At 41.5% G+C, this 15843-nt stretch overlaps 1 protein-coding gene across 1 annotated transcript in view; it reads left to right on the forward strand.

Annotated features, from left to right (window-relative positions):
* The window catches only part of tmem132e (transmembrane protein 132E), a 386941-nt gene that overhangs the window by 28495 nt on the left and 342603 nt on the right, over positions 1-15843 (forward strand). The window lies entirely within an intron of this gene.

Genomic DNA, 15843 nt, shown 5'->3' on the forward strand with positions numbered 1-15843 from the left:
TATTGAAGCCAAAAATTTTATCCTTAATTTTGTATTCATTGTCAACGCAGTGCATCAGCTAGCAGACCTAGAGCAGGCCGTCTCGCGTGCTCATTGGCTGCCCTGCGGGCAACTGCTGCAGCCTACCAGTGAGCCCAGCGTGACGTCACGCCCAATGAAGGGTGCCCGCGCCTTCATAGCGTCACAGCCCGCCGGAATAGGCGTGGCTTAGCGTATAAAAGTAGGGGCTGTAGGCTGACTTCCCTGATTTTTCGTCTCTTCAGCGAGCTCTTCGCATAGCTGGATCTGAGAGAAGCCACCGCCGCCGTCGAACAAGCGAAACAGCCAGCTTAGGACAGCGCTGAGGAAGCCGGCCGTCTTCGCCACCTTCAGCCATCCGTGCGAGCTACGCTATCCGGCGACATATCCTTTTATCTCTGTATTCTGTGTTCTACACTTCCTAAAAGAGCAGCGAGGCGTTAGGGTGACGCGCGCTCATACAAACACTGTTTTGAGCGGCTAGCTCTCTTTACTTTACAAGAGAGCTACCCCGCCCTCGCGTCCCCGTTCGCGCGTCATGCAGAGCCCTCTCGAGCTCTCTGCATGACCAGGACGGGCTTGCGCGCCGAGGTCGAAATGTCTCGCCCTGTCAGTCCCCTTAGATAAGGCTACTGCAGCGGTGTATTTGGCAGCCAACGAGCCGGTAATGCAACCCGCTCGCCTGCACACATGGAAAACCTGGAAAACTATCCCAGGGATTTCAGAACTGGTGCTGAGCACAATAAAGCAGGGTTATACACTTCAATTCATTCGCCGTCCCCCGCGCTTTCAAGCTCGGACCGCGACGATAGTGCATGCGGAAGTAGCACACCTACTTCACGCAGAAATAGCAAAGCTGCTGTGCAAAGGGGCTATAGAAAAGGTACCGCCTTCTCTGAGCAAGTCAGGTTTTTCTCGTACCCAAGAAGGACAGAGCCTTCAGACCTATCCTAGATCTGAGACATTTGAACAAAGTGCTTGCGAAAAGACCGTTCAAAATGCTTACGACCAGGAAAATCCTCACTCACGTTCGCCCGAGGGACTGGTTTATTTCTCTAGATCTGAAGGATGCCTATTTTCAGATTCAGATAATACCCCGTCACAGGCAATTTTTGAGATTTGCCTTCGACGGTCAGGTATATCAATACACCGTCCTGCCGTTCGGCCTGTCCCCAGCACCCCGTACATTTACGAAGTGCATGGACGTGGCGCTCGCCCCCCTGAGAAGTCAGGGGCTGCGAATAATGAACTATCTGGACGATTGGCTGATATTGGCACAGTCAGAGACAGAACTGCTATCTTACAGAACAGTGCTTCTCAGTCAATTGGAAAGCTTGGGTCTCACGGTCAACTGGACCAAGAGCTCATTACTGCCCAGCCAGTCAATTTCCTTTTTAGGAATAGATCTGGACTCGGTGACCATGGCGGCTTGTTTATCGACACAGAGCGCACGCCGCTGTCTGACGGATCGCCTCCTTATTTGGTCTCAGATGCACCTGCGTTCGCTGAGGGCGGTGCATGTGCCTGGCCATTTGAACGACGGCCCAGACAAACTGTCCAGAGACAATGTTCCCCCAGGGGAATGGTCCCTGCACCCCCAAATGGTCCAGAAGCTGTGGCACCTATTCGGCAGAGCGGAAGTCGACCTATTTGCGTCAAGACAACGCTCAATGCCTGTCATTCTTCTCGAAGGACGAGGACGCGCTGGCCCAGGTTTGGCCCAGCCTCCCGCTATATGCTTTCCCTCCGGTCTCTCTGTTACCACAGGTGATCAAGAGAATCAGGGAAACGCGCCACTCGGTGCTCCTCATAGCCCCGCGTTGGGAGAATCAGATTTGGTTCCCGGAACTAGCACGGCTGTCATTTACAGCTCCGAGGCCGATTCCGGTGAGGGCAGATCTCCTCTCTCAGGCTCGCGGCGTGATCTGTCATTCCCATCCAGAGCGCTGCTCTCTGCACGCATGGTTGATCAACGGGTACTCGTTGCCCTGCAAGAAGGAGTGATGAACACGATCACGCAGCCTAGAGCTCCTTCCACAAGAAGGCTCTACGCGTCTAAATGGCCGGTGTTCTCCGGATGGTGCACCGACAGAGGTCTGGTCCCACGGACATGCGGGGTGGGGCATCTGCTCACCTTCCTACAAGAGCTGTTGGATAAGGGGAGGTCCCCATCCATGCTCAAAGTATACGTGGCGGCCGTGGCAGCGTTCGCAGAATCGACGCACGGCCAGTCACTGTGAAGACATGAGTTGGTCATCCGCTTCCTTAGAGGAGCTAGGAGGATGAACCCGCCGCGCCCCCCGTCGGTTCTTATGTGGGATCTTTCATTGGTCCTCGGGGCCCTGAAAGCCTTTCCATTTGAACCACTAGTCTCCGTGGGGTTGAAATATCTATCACTGGAAACCGTCTTTCTGACTGCACTGTCGTCAGTAAAACGTGTGGGGGACCTACATGCGCTGTCTGTCAGCGCGTCGTGTTTTGAGTTCGGGCCGAATGACTCTAAAGTCATCCTCAGACCTAGACATGGCTATGTTCCTAAAGTGATGGGCACTCCATTCAGAGCGCAAGTTATTTCGCTGTCAGCTCTGCCAGCATCTGACAGCGAAAGTGAGGTGAATATCCTCTGCCCTGTCAGGGTGCTGAGATTTTACATTACGCGCTCCGCTTCCTTCAGGCGTTCAGAACAGCTTTTTGTTTTGGTGGGCGCACCAAGGGTCTCGCCTCCTCGAAACAGAGCCTGTCCAGATGGATAGTGGACGCTATAGCAGCTGCTTATGCGTCAAAAGGTCTGCAATGCCCTCTGGGCATCAGGGCTCATTCCACGAGAGGCGTCGCCTCGTCGTGGGCATGGTCCAGTGGGATTTCTTTTCATGACATATGTGTAGCGGCGGGCTGGAGCTCTCCGTCTACCTTTGTCAGGTTTTATAACCTAGAAGTTCCTGCCTTGCAGGCTAAACTTTTGTCAGTGTGAAGGAGAGGTGTATTTTGCCCAGATCTTCCTGCTCAGATCACTCTCAAGTGACTCAGCTCTCCTGGTTGAGCTGCACTAGTAGGGTATGTGCCATGAGCCTATACAGACCGCCGCGCTGCTCTGTATTCCCTATGTGTGCTTATGTACAAGTGATGGCTGGCCACCTTATTTTCTCCACTTATGGGGTTCCCCTGAAAGTTCGGGGTCTCATGGTGGATGCTTGGCGCGCACGGCGTTGACAAAGTGTTCCCGTGGTGTAAGCTAAACTTACGCAATACGAGAGAACCTCGTAAGTAAGAGAACGACACTCGGTTACTAACGTAACCTCGGTTCTCTCTAGAGAGGGAACGAGTATTGCGTAACCGCCCGTACTCACGCCACGAGCGACTTCGCTTCAATCGACGAAAAACCAGGGAAGTCAGCCTACAGCCCCTACTTTTATACGCTAAGCCCATTCTGGCGGGCTGTGACGCTATGAAGGCGCGGGCGCCCTTCATTGGGCGTGACGTCACGCCGGGCTCACTGGTAGGCTGCAGCAGTTGCCCGCAGGGCAGCCAATGAGCATGCGAGATGGCCTGCTCTAGGTCTGCTAGCTGCTGCACTGCGTTGACAATGAATACAAAATTAAGGATAATTTTTTGGCTTCAATATCTCGAGAAGATGAATCTTTCCCGTAGTGTAAGCTAAACTTACGCAATACTCGTTCCCTTTCTAGAGAGAACCGAGGTTACGTTAGTAACCGAGTATGGTTATGTATGAACGTAAACCACATAGCTTTAGAGCGATCTGCGTCAGGCCAACTGTTCAGATTCACTAACTTTGTAGCTTGGAGAATCCCTATGGTCATGTCGGTGAAACGACTTTGAAGACTCTGGCAGAGTTTGTCGAGCAGCTCAAACTTGGCCTTCATGACACGGTTTAGAGCGCTGTCATCATTCTCATGCTGCTTCATACATGCTTTCAGCTTGGGCCCAGGTTTGTGATACATTAGTAAGTTCATTCAAGATATTCAGCTAAGCAGCAAACACATTAACACAACTTTTCAGTTATCTGACACTCACCTGGTTTTGTATTTTGTGAGCACTGTTTGGGTGGCTGTCAGGCAGCTGACTAATTTGGAATTAGTGGCGTGCTTTGCTCTTCTGCACTGCATTCACCCCTTTAGCATCTGGTGACTGAATACTTATACAATATCCGTCAAATCAAACAAGACAAGTAATTAGTTCAATTGCCATTTTTATAAAGTGTAAGTTAGTTTCATTTATTAAATTACACTGAACAAATTCCTGACAGTAAACGGACCTAACCTTTTAACTTAACATTCAAGTTGTCTACACTGTTATTTAGCCTACCTGGTCTAGGTGCTGGGCAAGTCCCTGGTAACCCCACACCAAATGGTCAATGGCCCTGAAGAGGTGAGAAACCCACCTGGTGCCTCCAACCCTAGTTGGTACACGGGGATTCTGGCCCAGAATCTTGAAGCTGTGCTTTAGGTTCGCCCTGTTGAGAGCACTTTAACAATAGAATGTATGCAGCCCTGACAGCACATCTTCAAGCTGTTTTACCATAGAGCAGCTCTTAATGGCATCCTTGAAAGCTAGTTCCAGGCGGTGTGCCATACAGTGAATACTGAGGACATGCATGTTACATCCTCTCAGCCTGCTCACTACTCCTTTACGTGTCCCTGTCATCAACGACACACCATCAGTTGCACTTGGCCTGCCACTCTTCTCCACAGACCTCCCTCATCATGTTATCTATTGCCTGGGCGATGCTCTCACGTCTGCTTTCTCCACATCCTGTATCCCAACAAAGTGGACCTCCACCTTGCCTCGGTTGCACAAGCGCGTATACAGCATTTCCTGTTCCATCACGGAAGTGGCAGTAGACCCGTCAGACATAATGGAGAGGAATTTCGCTGCCGCTATCTTTGACTGAGGGGTCTTCCTCTCAGCTGCAGCTATGTGCTTAATAAACACCCTTAATATCATCTTATCCAACTGGGCCGTCTTCAGGCTGGTAAGTGCCTTCATGGCAGCCGTATTCTCCGGGGCTGCTTTTCCCTGTGCAATCTTTTTTACCTGGATGTGACATTTGGATGATTCGTGGCCTTTTATGGCTTCCAGTTTTTTAGGTTTTTAGTCCCAACAATGAAACTATTAGTTCTCTTATTGGCATCTTCTGAAGCGTGTTGACGACATACCGAACAGAACATTGTCAGACTTGTCTCGTCGTAAACTAACCAATCGCGGGACTCCACGTTGTCTGCTTTTCTCCATTGTTCTTTAAAAAAAACGTTTTTTGACCTTCGCCTCTGTCAGGATTCAGACACGGAGATCGAGGTAAGTGAATCTTCACAACTTTATTTATAGGTGACAAACGTGCAAGGTGAATACTGTGAATTCAGATACAGCTTCTGTGAAGATCTCTCGGTGCGGGGGAAACAGCAGGTAAGCCAGATAACTTGAGGAAAGTTGAAACAACACAGTCTCAGTCCGTTAATCCTTATCTTCTTACAATCAGATATGATCGGAGTCAAACGGCTTCGATGGGAATATGAAACTCAGGAGAACACTGGATCACAGACGTCAAAAGATCAGATCTGGAGACAGCAACACAAAATCACAAAGGTTAGTGATTCTCAAAAGGGTATACGTTACATCAGGGAAAACTCAGGGGAAGCAATGGTTCAGGATACAACGGGATAAGGTCAGTTCCTGTTGGAGGCTTGACAATGACTGAGGTATCCGTGAGAGTTTTATAGAGCTGGGTGATGAGGTAATTGATTGTAACCAGGTGCAGGTGATAATTTAGGGGAAAGTGATTGCAGGTGCGCCAAAGAGGATTCTGGGGACTGTAGTGCAGAAATAGATGGTGACCCATGACAGCCTCTTTGTCCACTGTCTCCTGAGATGTTTTCTCTGCAGACCACTTAACACCTACGATGTAACGCCACATTTTTTTTGAAGGTGTGCCTCCTCAAAAAGTGTCCAGGTGAAACAGGATGCTACTTTTATTTACCCGCCACGGTGGCTGGTAGGTGAAGCGAGTTTACCAGCCACAACACGAAATAACCCGCATTTAGCTGGTGGCTGGTGCTAATATACATCCCTGACTTTTACTATAAGATTAGAAATGTTTTTAAAAGGTTGAAATTTGTGGGGGAAAGAGGGCACTTTGGCCATGGATTTACCACACAGTTTTGCTCATACTGGGTACTCTTCAGTACATTGTTCACATTGTTCAGGTACATTGTTCACAACTTCACACATATCATCATCATAACAGTTTACTGGCAATGTTACAATTTCTCATAGCAGAAAACTGCCAGCACTGATTTAAAGATCTTAAAAAAATAAAAAATAAAAGATTAATAAAACAAACACTGTGTTCTTTGGAATAACATGCATCAATGAATCGTTCATAATAATACCATGATGCATATTGCATAGTGATAGATACTACTCACCCTCATGTTTTTACACATATAGATTACATTTTATGCGGTATTTAATTATTTGTTTGTTTGTTTGCTTTTGCACATACTACTTTTATTTCCAGTTATCTGAAGCTGATCAGAACAGAATGCATTTTAAGTTATCGAGTTAAATAGCAACCTTCTCCTCCAGTAAGTTAACTTGACAATTGCTTCAACGTTCTTATACATTTCAACCTAAAATCTGAATGCTGGAAAACTAATGGCCATTCTATTTGTCTACCCAGGTGCAATGTATTTATTATTATTTTTTTTTTCTTGTAGTAAACTCACCAGACAACACTTCAGTGGTTCTGTGGTTGTTTTATTTTCATGTGAATTTTTACACCAGTGAGGCCCATTTTCAACCGTAAGGATGGCATTTGTTTTACCATATCAATTTGAGTCTGAGTCCTCATCCTTTGGAAGTGATTGCAAATTGGATCTGCTTTTCGCAGTGCAGAAAACAGTGTCTTCATTCTCAACATATTGATAACACAAATCACACTCTTCCAGTCTCAGCCACAACCATAGTGCTTTAGGGTCAAAGTAGACGTTGTTTGCAGGCAGCCAATGAAGACCATTGTTCTTTCTTTTAATAACTTTATTGGTTGTCCACTTTGATCTTTGAAACTTTGCAGACCCTCTACATTCACAAACAAACCGCTATAAAACACACTACATGTCATGAAAGATAATATCTGAAAAACATAATGGGGCACTGCTTTTTATTTATTTATTATTATTACTAAATTTGAAATTTCTCAGTTATAGCCATTATAAACTGCAATTGACTGGAAAAGAGCTGTATGCTTTAAAGTCCCCCTGTGGTGAAAACCAAGCTTGAAATGCTGGGTATCTATGTGGTGTTTTAAATGTGCTTTAAGACAAACCATGTGCAAATTCATAATTCAACTCCATTACTGAGTATTTTCTCTTTAAAACTGCAGTGAACCAAAGACTGTCTCAAAGATGCAGTTTAAAATCGCTGTTGTTTCTGACTTCACAAACTACCTTGTAACCAATCACATCAACGTGTGATCCCTTAACAAGTGGGTCTCTGAGCTGGTGTGAGTTAGTGGAGGCGGGGCTAATTTGCATATTCATAGAACCATGTATACTAAATGAGGCAAGGGTGTAGAGTTACATTCAAGCTATTTTAAGGCATAAAACACATTTTTTTCCAAGGAAAAAAACATTTAAATATGTCATTTTGGTGATCAAAGATTAGTTTTAAGGGATAACATTTTTGACTACAGGGGTACTTTAAGAATGTGAATGGGGTAATTTTGATATCTTGTTGACTTTAATAACTGATTAAGGTGCACTGTTGATAGAATGACTTGTTCTCAGGGCTCAGACTAGTCTCTCTCTCTCTCTCTCTCTCTCTCTCTCTCTCTCTCTCTCTCTCTCTCTCTCTCTCTCTCTATCTCTCTCTCTCTCTCGTTCTTTTTCAGTTTCTATTTCTTTGCATGAGAGGACGCTCACAACTGATCCTCTATTTGCTGCCGCACAATAGGTACCAGAGTTTTTGGAGACAGTACAAGCCTCTTTCTCTTCTCTCTCAACCTTCACCCTGCAGTCAGCGTTTGTCCTAGATTTATTGTGTTCTCTCTCTCTATGTGTGTGCCCTCCTCTCTTGCTCCCTCTTTTTCTTTCTCATTCTAAGCTTTCCACTGAGATCTATTCTCCAGTGTCATTCTGATTTCCAAAAGGACTGAAGCTACAGTACTGAACTATAAGCTGAGTAAGTTCCCCATTTTACATTTAAATTATTCCCATTGGTGCAGCCACATGCCTGAAGCTAGACTGCCACCTGTCACAGAAATGTCTTTTGCCATTTAGAGTACTTGACCAGAATTGTATTTTCTTCTAATGTTTGTGAAAATGTGTCACTTTGGCTGTGATCTCATACTACGAGTGAGAATTAGATTAAATGGAAAATAGTTACAAGCAAAAATGCTGACTGTATGAAGCCCAGTGCACAGTTTTTTGCCACGAATTTGCTGTCTGAGATGAATTTCAGAAATCATAAATAAAATTTATTCAACATATCTGCAGTATTTTATCACGGAATTTTATCACTCTTGACATTCTCTCACTTCAATTGATGACATCTTTGTGTGTGTGCAAGAGGCATTTAGTTAGAAATGTTATTGTAGTTATTGCGTGAACACAGCATAAGCTCGTTGTTTCGGTTCAGGAGGAACTGTAAAAGGTGTTTGCGGTTCTTAGTCACTGACGTCTGTTTAACTCTGCATAGCATAAAACTCACTGATGTCGTGTGAAGTCTATTTGAGGGTAAATAAAATCATAAATTGACAGGCAGGTAGGACATTGGACGAACATTTCATAGTTGTACGCCTTCCCCAGACGATATAAATAAACATACATTTAGACCACTTAACTTAGTGATTTCTATCGGGATGTGAAGAGACTTCAGCATAGCAAAAACATGTTTTTGAAGCACATCACCTACCCTGCCTTTAGAACAATATGCGGAAACAAACTTTTGTCCGTCAAATCAAAGTCTTTAACATCTTAATGCGGATGTCAGAGCATGACAAGATTGATCACCAAGTCAAAGCCATCAATTGTGACAAAAGTTCTGTGATGTATATCGTACAGTCTGTCAAAAGACTCTTGATGTTGCACAGTCTGTCTTGATTTTACACAAGGTCTCACCCCGGGGTTGTATCGTACAATCTGACAACGAGGACAGAAAACAAATTGCATAGTGTGCACTTGGCATTTAGATTACACTCTTACAAATAAAGGTTTTAAATTGTAGATATGAAAATCATGCTTCTCTGTGTACATTTGTGGTACATTTGCATCAGTTGAAACATTAATTTCCTTGTAAAGAACATACCAACTGTACACATTTGATGTATCATTATCATTGGAACATCTCTGTTCAGTGAACGTTACATTGCACACATAGCCTACTTATATGCAAAATATATAACTCTCCCAGCTCCCCTACCTGTGTCTCTGCTCAGCACATGTACAACATACACTGACTTCACAAAATACATTATGAAATTATTATGAAAATGAATAAAGCAAAATAATATAAAAAAATAACATTAAACAGTACATTTTTTGTCTTCAAGGGGGTTTCACAGCGATGCCATAGAAGAACCACTTTTGGTTCTCCAAAGAACCTTTCAATGAACAGTTCTCAAAAGAACCATTTCTTTCTTAGTGTGAATAATATTTATCTTATAAAATGGCAGAGCAAGAGATTAAAATGCCAATTGGAGAGTCAGACACAAAAATAGCAGAACTATGACCCAAGACCTCAGCTGTCCTTGGTCGCCCGGTTATTGAGGTCACTTCATTATCTGTCCTCCTCCAGTGTAGCAGCTTTTTCAGACCCAATTTATGCCATGTATTCAGTTTGCTCTTTCCTCCACTGTTATACCATTGCATGAGTCATTATAAAAATAAATCTAAAGAATGATCTTATTCAAATCACTTGTTTAGATCTCATCAAGCAGTTGTTTAAATACATAGCATAGTTATTTTTTTTCCTCAAGTTGGAACAAAAACTGTTATCAAATGAAAAAAGTTATCAAATGTTTTCTTTAGAACATATTTTCTAAAGCATAAAAAGATAGGCTTTGATGTCTGATTCTGTAATAACTAATTCAATATTTCACTCTTAACGAGAAGTGTATTGCATTGACCTTCTTAAGCAGCAAACACCGTGTAAGCTCATGAGATGTGTTAAATGAGAATTCAGTATTATACTGTTTGTAGCAAGTATTATAATGTTATGATTCTTAAGTTTAAAGTCTAACTAAATTCACTAAACATCTTAGATTTAGAATTCAAGATGAGTGTTGAGGCCAAGACCAGTCCATCACTCCTCAAAAGGAATCTAAAATATCCATATAGGCTACTGTTTGAGAAATGTCTTACAGTAAATGAAATCAATAAAAGAATAATACGACACTATAGAGCTGTTACCAATCAAATCACCAAATAAATCATCTCTGTGTTGCAGAGGTGGCACAGAATTTGCATTTGAATGTAATTGAATGTTTATATGTGAATAAAAGCCTAAATTAGATTTGTTCATCCTATAAAGCAATCTTGTCTCTTAAATTTGTATTAAACCGCTTGATTCATGTGGATTTATTTTACGATCTCTTCATGAACATTTTGAAGCATCAGTTTTGGGTGAATAGACTTTTTTTTGGAAAGACATAAATCTTAGATTCCGTTAAAATATCTTCATTTGTCTTCTGAAGATGAGCGAAAGTCTCATGGGTTTGGAACGAGTAAATGAGTAATGAGGACATATCTTTAAGTTATTTACGAGGAATTTGAAGTTTTCCAAAAGAACTCAATTTTTTAACCGCATTACTTTTATTCAACATTTAATCTTTTCAGGGATAAAAAAAAAAATCGTAATATTTATTAAACTGTTATTCTTTTTTCCAACTTCATATTAAGAAAAGAAGAAAAAAAAAGAATGTTTTGTGAATCTGGCCCTTGTTCTAGTGGAAAAGGTTACTGGTTGTGATTCATGATCTAGGAAATTATCATTTCCCAGTTGTGCCCTTGAGAAAGGCCTCTAGGGTGCTCTAGGGGTTCTGTCCCGGTAAAATATGTACTGTCACTTTGAATAAGAGAGCATCTGCTTAATGACAGATTTGATACATGTCTCTTCTCATTAAGCGAGGCAGGATTATATCATTTAGACCATCCGGTCATGTCAAGTGGCATTGAGATTCTGTTAATTTACTTTCTAAATTCCCAGACGTATAGCTCTATTGTAAATAACTTTATAAGGACATTGTCTAACCAGCCTACCACTGGGGGTTCCATTGACCCACTCACTGTGCATATGTTCCCCATGCAGCATAAATTAGTCAGGGTACTAAAGCTGGATTTGCCCTTGCAAGACGGCAGTGCTCCCATAAATACCAGTGTACCACCCAAGGGTGAGTGTTAATGATCCGCAGTTAACAAGGTTTCGCCTACACCATTTCTTCGCTTTTGTAAGGAATGATCACTGGACCCTGCCCACATTGAGAGCTCTTCATTTATCTATGGATGCCAGACTTCATGCTCTGAAAAGGACCAAATTATATACCCTATTCATTGTCACGGCTTGGCAGATGAATCAGACAGATGAAGGTAATTTCCAACGGAGATAAGTTTTAATGAAACAAGCGGGTTAAACAGAATGTAACTGTGTCCACAAGACATGCACACACAAACAATAACCGACAAGGGACTGAACTGAATGGGGAGAATATATACACAGGGTAAACAAGGGAACTAACTAGACACAGGTGGATGGTTAACTAATTAGGGACTAACAAGAACGGGTGCAGACAGGACAGAACAGAATTGTGACACTCATAACCTTAGCCCTATTACTTTGTATAATAACCAAACATATAATGGTGAGTAGTGCGATCTGGACGCATTGGTGAATGATGAGATATTTTGCTAAATAAAATGATCCTGCCAGAAGAATAACATGATATCTTTATTGTGTCTGTTCTGTCTGTATGATCTAGTTAACTAGAGTTTAATAAATGGAACCTTATTGTAAGTGTTACCGATTTGTTATGTCTCGTGAGTTCAGTGTTGGACAGATCAGTTGTTTTAACCATTCATTAAAGTGAATCGGTTCAAAGGAGTCATTAGTTTGCGAATTGGAGGTGTCATTAACAGACCACGGCACACGTTGTGTGATTATCCCGGCATAGGACATCGCACAAGATTTGTCTCAACACTGAAAACATTTCATCACTGGATAGATATTTTTTGTTGTTGTTTGTTTATTGAAGGTGTGGTTTATCTGAATGTGTGGGAAAGCTTTTCAGATTTTTCTAGCACAATTTACAACCTGCGGTAGTTCAGGAGAAAAATATATCCGAATGCTTCACGTGAAACTTCGGTCTTCCGACCTTTTACCATTGTGTATTCTCAAAGATATTCAGTCAACTTAATTCATTAATATGCGCGAGGGAGGGAGAGAGAGCAAGACAGTTTGAAAACGGTGAGAGTGCGCGCGCGTGACCGGGGCTCTCTCTCGCACATCGCGATATCGATGCTAAAACGATGTATCGTGCAGCCCTAATAGTTAATGTCCCCCGAAAAGATGTAAAAAAAAAACATTCTAATCTGCCTGAAACGAGCCATCAGTAATTCCAGTTTTACTTCCTACACAGGAAGGATTTTTTTTGTAAAAAGATTTGCATAATGGCCTTTATTGGTTGCCCTTGAAATATGTCTACTTTGCCTGGGAGTGTTTGGTTTGTGTTGTTGACATGTCAATGCTGTTTTCTGCATTGTGAAAGCAAATCCACTTAGCATGCTCATCCAAAGGATGAGAACTTGGGCTCAAATTGATACGGTAAAACCAAAGTCATTATTACTGTTCATATCACTAGGTATTCATGTGCTGAGGAAGCCTCCAGAACTAAAATTCAGATATAGTAATTGACGTTTCGTTTCGAAACATGCTGAAAGCGGTAGACCAATCACAACAGACTGGGCCATCTGACCAATCTGAGCAGAGTAGGCTAGGCTCTCAGAAAGGAGGGATCTAGAGAGACTGTATCCTTTATCAAACAATTTCATATTTGACACTGTGAGAAGTCTCATACTGCTGCAATGTATGAGAAAATTAAGTGGTTTTTTGTTGTTGTTTTTTTTTACCTTGGATGCATGTAAACCTATTGTAGTAGACCTCCAAAACAAAGCTTAAAGTTTATTTTTTTTATTTAATTTTAATAAATAATTGTATTTAAAATTACAGTTTTTCATTTTCTTTTGTAGTTTTATATTGTCAAAAATAGAAGTTTAAAGGGGTAGTTCACCCAAAAATGAAAATTCTGTCAGTAATTACACAGCCTCATGTTGTTCCAACGCCGTAAGACCTTTTATTAAGACAAATGAAGATATTTTTTATTAAATCTGAGAGCTGGATCACTCCTCCATAGGCTTCTAAGGGATTGAGACTTGTTCCCTGAAAAGATATTAAAGACATCCAAGTCATTAAAATAGTCCAAGTGACTACAGTGGCTCAATCTTAAGTTTATCAACCGACGTGAATACTTTTTGTGCGCAAACCCCACCCCAAAATAACGACTTTATTTCAACTATTCATTTCTTTCTCTGTGGGCCTCGAGTGAATTCACGTAGTGTATTCACGAAGCGTAAGCTTCTGTTGTTGTACGTCACACGCATCACACACATTTCAAGCGTCGGCCAATAGTGAGTCTACGTGCGACGTAGCTCTACGCAATCACACTGCGTTAACTGACTAGAGGCCCACAGAGAAGGAAATGGATAGTTGAAATAAAGTCGTTATTTTAGTTTTTTTTTTGCGCACAAAAAGTATTCTTGTTGCTTGATAAACTTAAGATTGAGCTACTGTAGTCACTTGGACTATTTTAACGATGTCTTTAATAACTTTTCGGGGCTGGCAAGTTTCAATCCCTTAGAAGCCTATGGAGGAGTGATCCAGCTCTCAGATTTCATCAAAAATATCTTAATTCGTGTTCCGAAGATGAACGAAGGTCTTACGGGGTTGGAACAACATGAGGGTGAGTAAATACTGACAGAATTTTCATTTTGGGTGAACTATCCCTTTAAGCAAATCTTTGAACTGCCCTTCCTTCTTCAGGTCCCTAATTTGCAATGTTTTGCCCTAAAATGTGGTAAAAACACATTATTATAGGTGGCTAGTTTTTGTTTCATATGTTCATATGAACATGTTTCAATTATCTCAGATCTGATAATTGCTCTGTAAAATCCTTCATGTAGAGCTCTGGCCTATATGCTGAAATTAAAAAGGAATAATAGATAGGCTAAATAGAATAACAGAATAGACTTGGAAATGGGACAAAGAATACTTTTTTTTGCTTTTGTCTGTGGCTAGAAAAGCACAAATTGCAAGAGCCACAAAAAGTGATGGAACATTACCACCTTTAGAAACCCTGTTCACTTCACCTGATTTCACGGAAGCTCTTGGTATTCAAGTGTACTCATCTCACACTCTAAAAAAGTTCCTAGATCTTGCTTTCTCAGCTCAGAAATGTCATGTAGTATCAGAGGGTTGGTGCATGTGCAGTGTGGAGCTGTCTCCTGATACACACAGGTGGAAATATCTCATGCTTCCTCCAGGGGCTGTTATGTAGGCAACACACAGGAATAATGCACAAAACCCTCTTTTTCTTGTATTCCCAATGTGAAAAAAGTGATTGTCATGGTAGAGTTTTGGTTGTTTGGCAGATTTGTTTATTAGTGTGAATGATGTCACCTCAGTGTTGTTTCTTGTGACAGTTGATTGGGAATAATGTGCTTCTCACCATATAATGATTTGTGAAAGTTGTCAGTCTTTTCCCTGAAACTGTCTCAGTCTTTATAAGAGAAAATATATTGCTTTTGACCGGCTGAAACATATGTTGACTGGAACTGGCTTTTTATAGTATATAATGTTATTTACATTTCCCATGCTATATGTTTCTCAGGTATTTTGTTACCTCAGGAACAGCATATAAGACAATAAAACCGAGTAGGCTACTTGACGCTTAAAAGCTTGTGATGCATGAAAACATAATCTTGCCACTTAATTAAAATGTTTGTTTTTATTTCAAAGATGCATCTTTAATCATGAAAGTTGTTTTATTATTTTTAAAATATCTTATGAATTTTATAGAATTTGACTTCTGTAAGAATACAAGTTCCCTGTTTTGTTAAGATAAATATCCTGTAGGAAACTATAAAATTGTAATGCAATCTCGCTGTTTACAGAATCACCGTACTCTTTGCAATAATCCATAATTCATTCTGATAAACTGTCTACCCCAATTACAATAACTTATTAAATAAAATATTTTAATAATAACTACTTGAACCAAGTCAGTCCAAACATACATAAACTGGCTTGAACACTATTCTCTTCAGTTTGTACTTGTTATGCAGTGTGACGACTATATTTCATTCTGATTAGCAGTATGTGAGACGTGACTATGTGTTAAATTATACTCTTATTTTCATGTAAGTACTTATGTAGCTATACAAATGTGTAACTTGCTATAGTGTATAGTTCTCTCAAAGTGTGTACTGTATAGGCTACACAAGACTAATGGCATTCTGTTTGTCCAGCATCTAGTGAGAAATGGGGCTTTTTTTTAGAGTGGTTCAGCACTTTTTTTGTGTGCGAGTTTATTGAAAATCTGTCCAACCCAGAGGAATCAGTGCCAATAGACTTTTGTGAAAAACAATGAGATGTTTAGGTTGGAGACGTGGCTGTTTGTCAGTGGTGGACGAAGTACACAAATCAAGTAATAGAGTAAAAGTACAGATAACGTAATAAAATATTGCTCCTGTTAAAATATTAAGT

This window comes from Siphateles boraxobius, unplaced genomic scaffold (assembly GCF_051911475.1).
Source record: "Siphateles boraxobius isolate OS27281-9 unplaced genomic scaffold, OSU_SipBor_1 56, whole genome shotgun sequence".
Classification (NCBI taxonomy): Eukaryota; Metazoa; Chordata; class Actinopteri; order Cypriniformes; family Leuciscidae; genus Siphateles; species Siphateles boraxobius.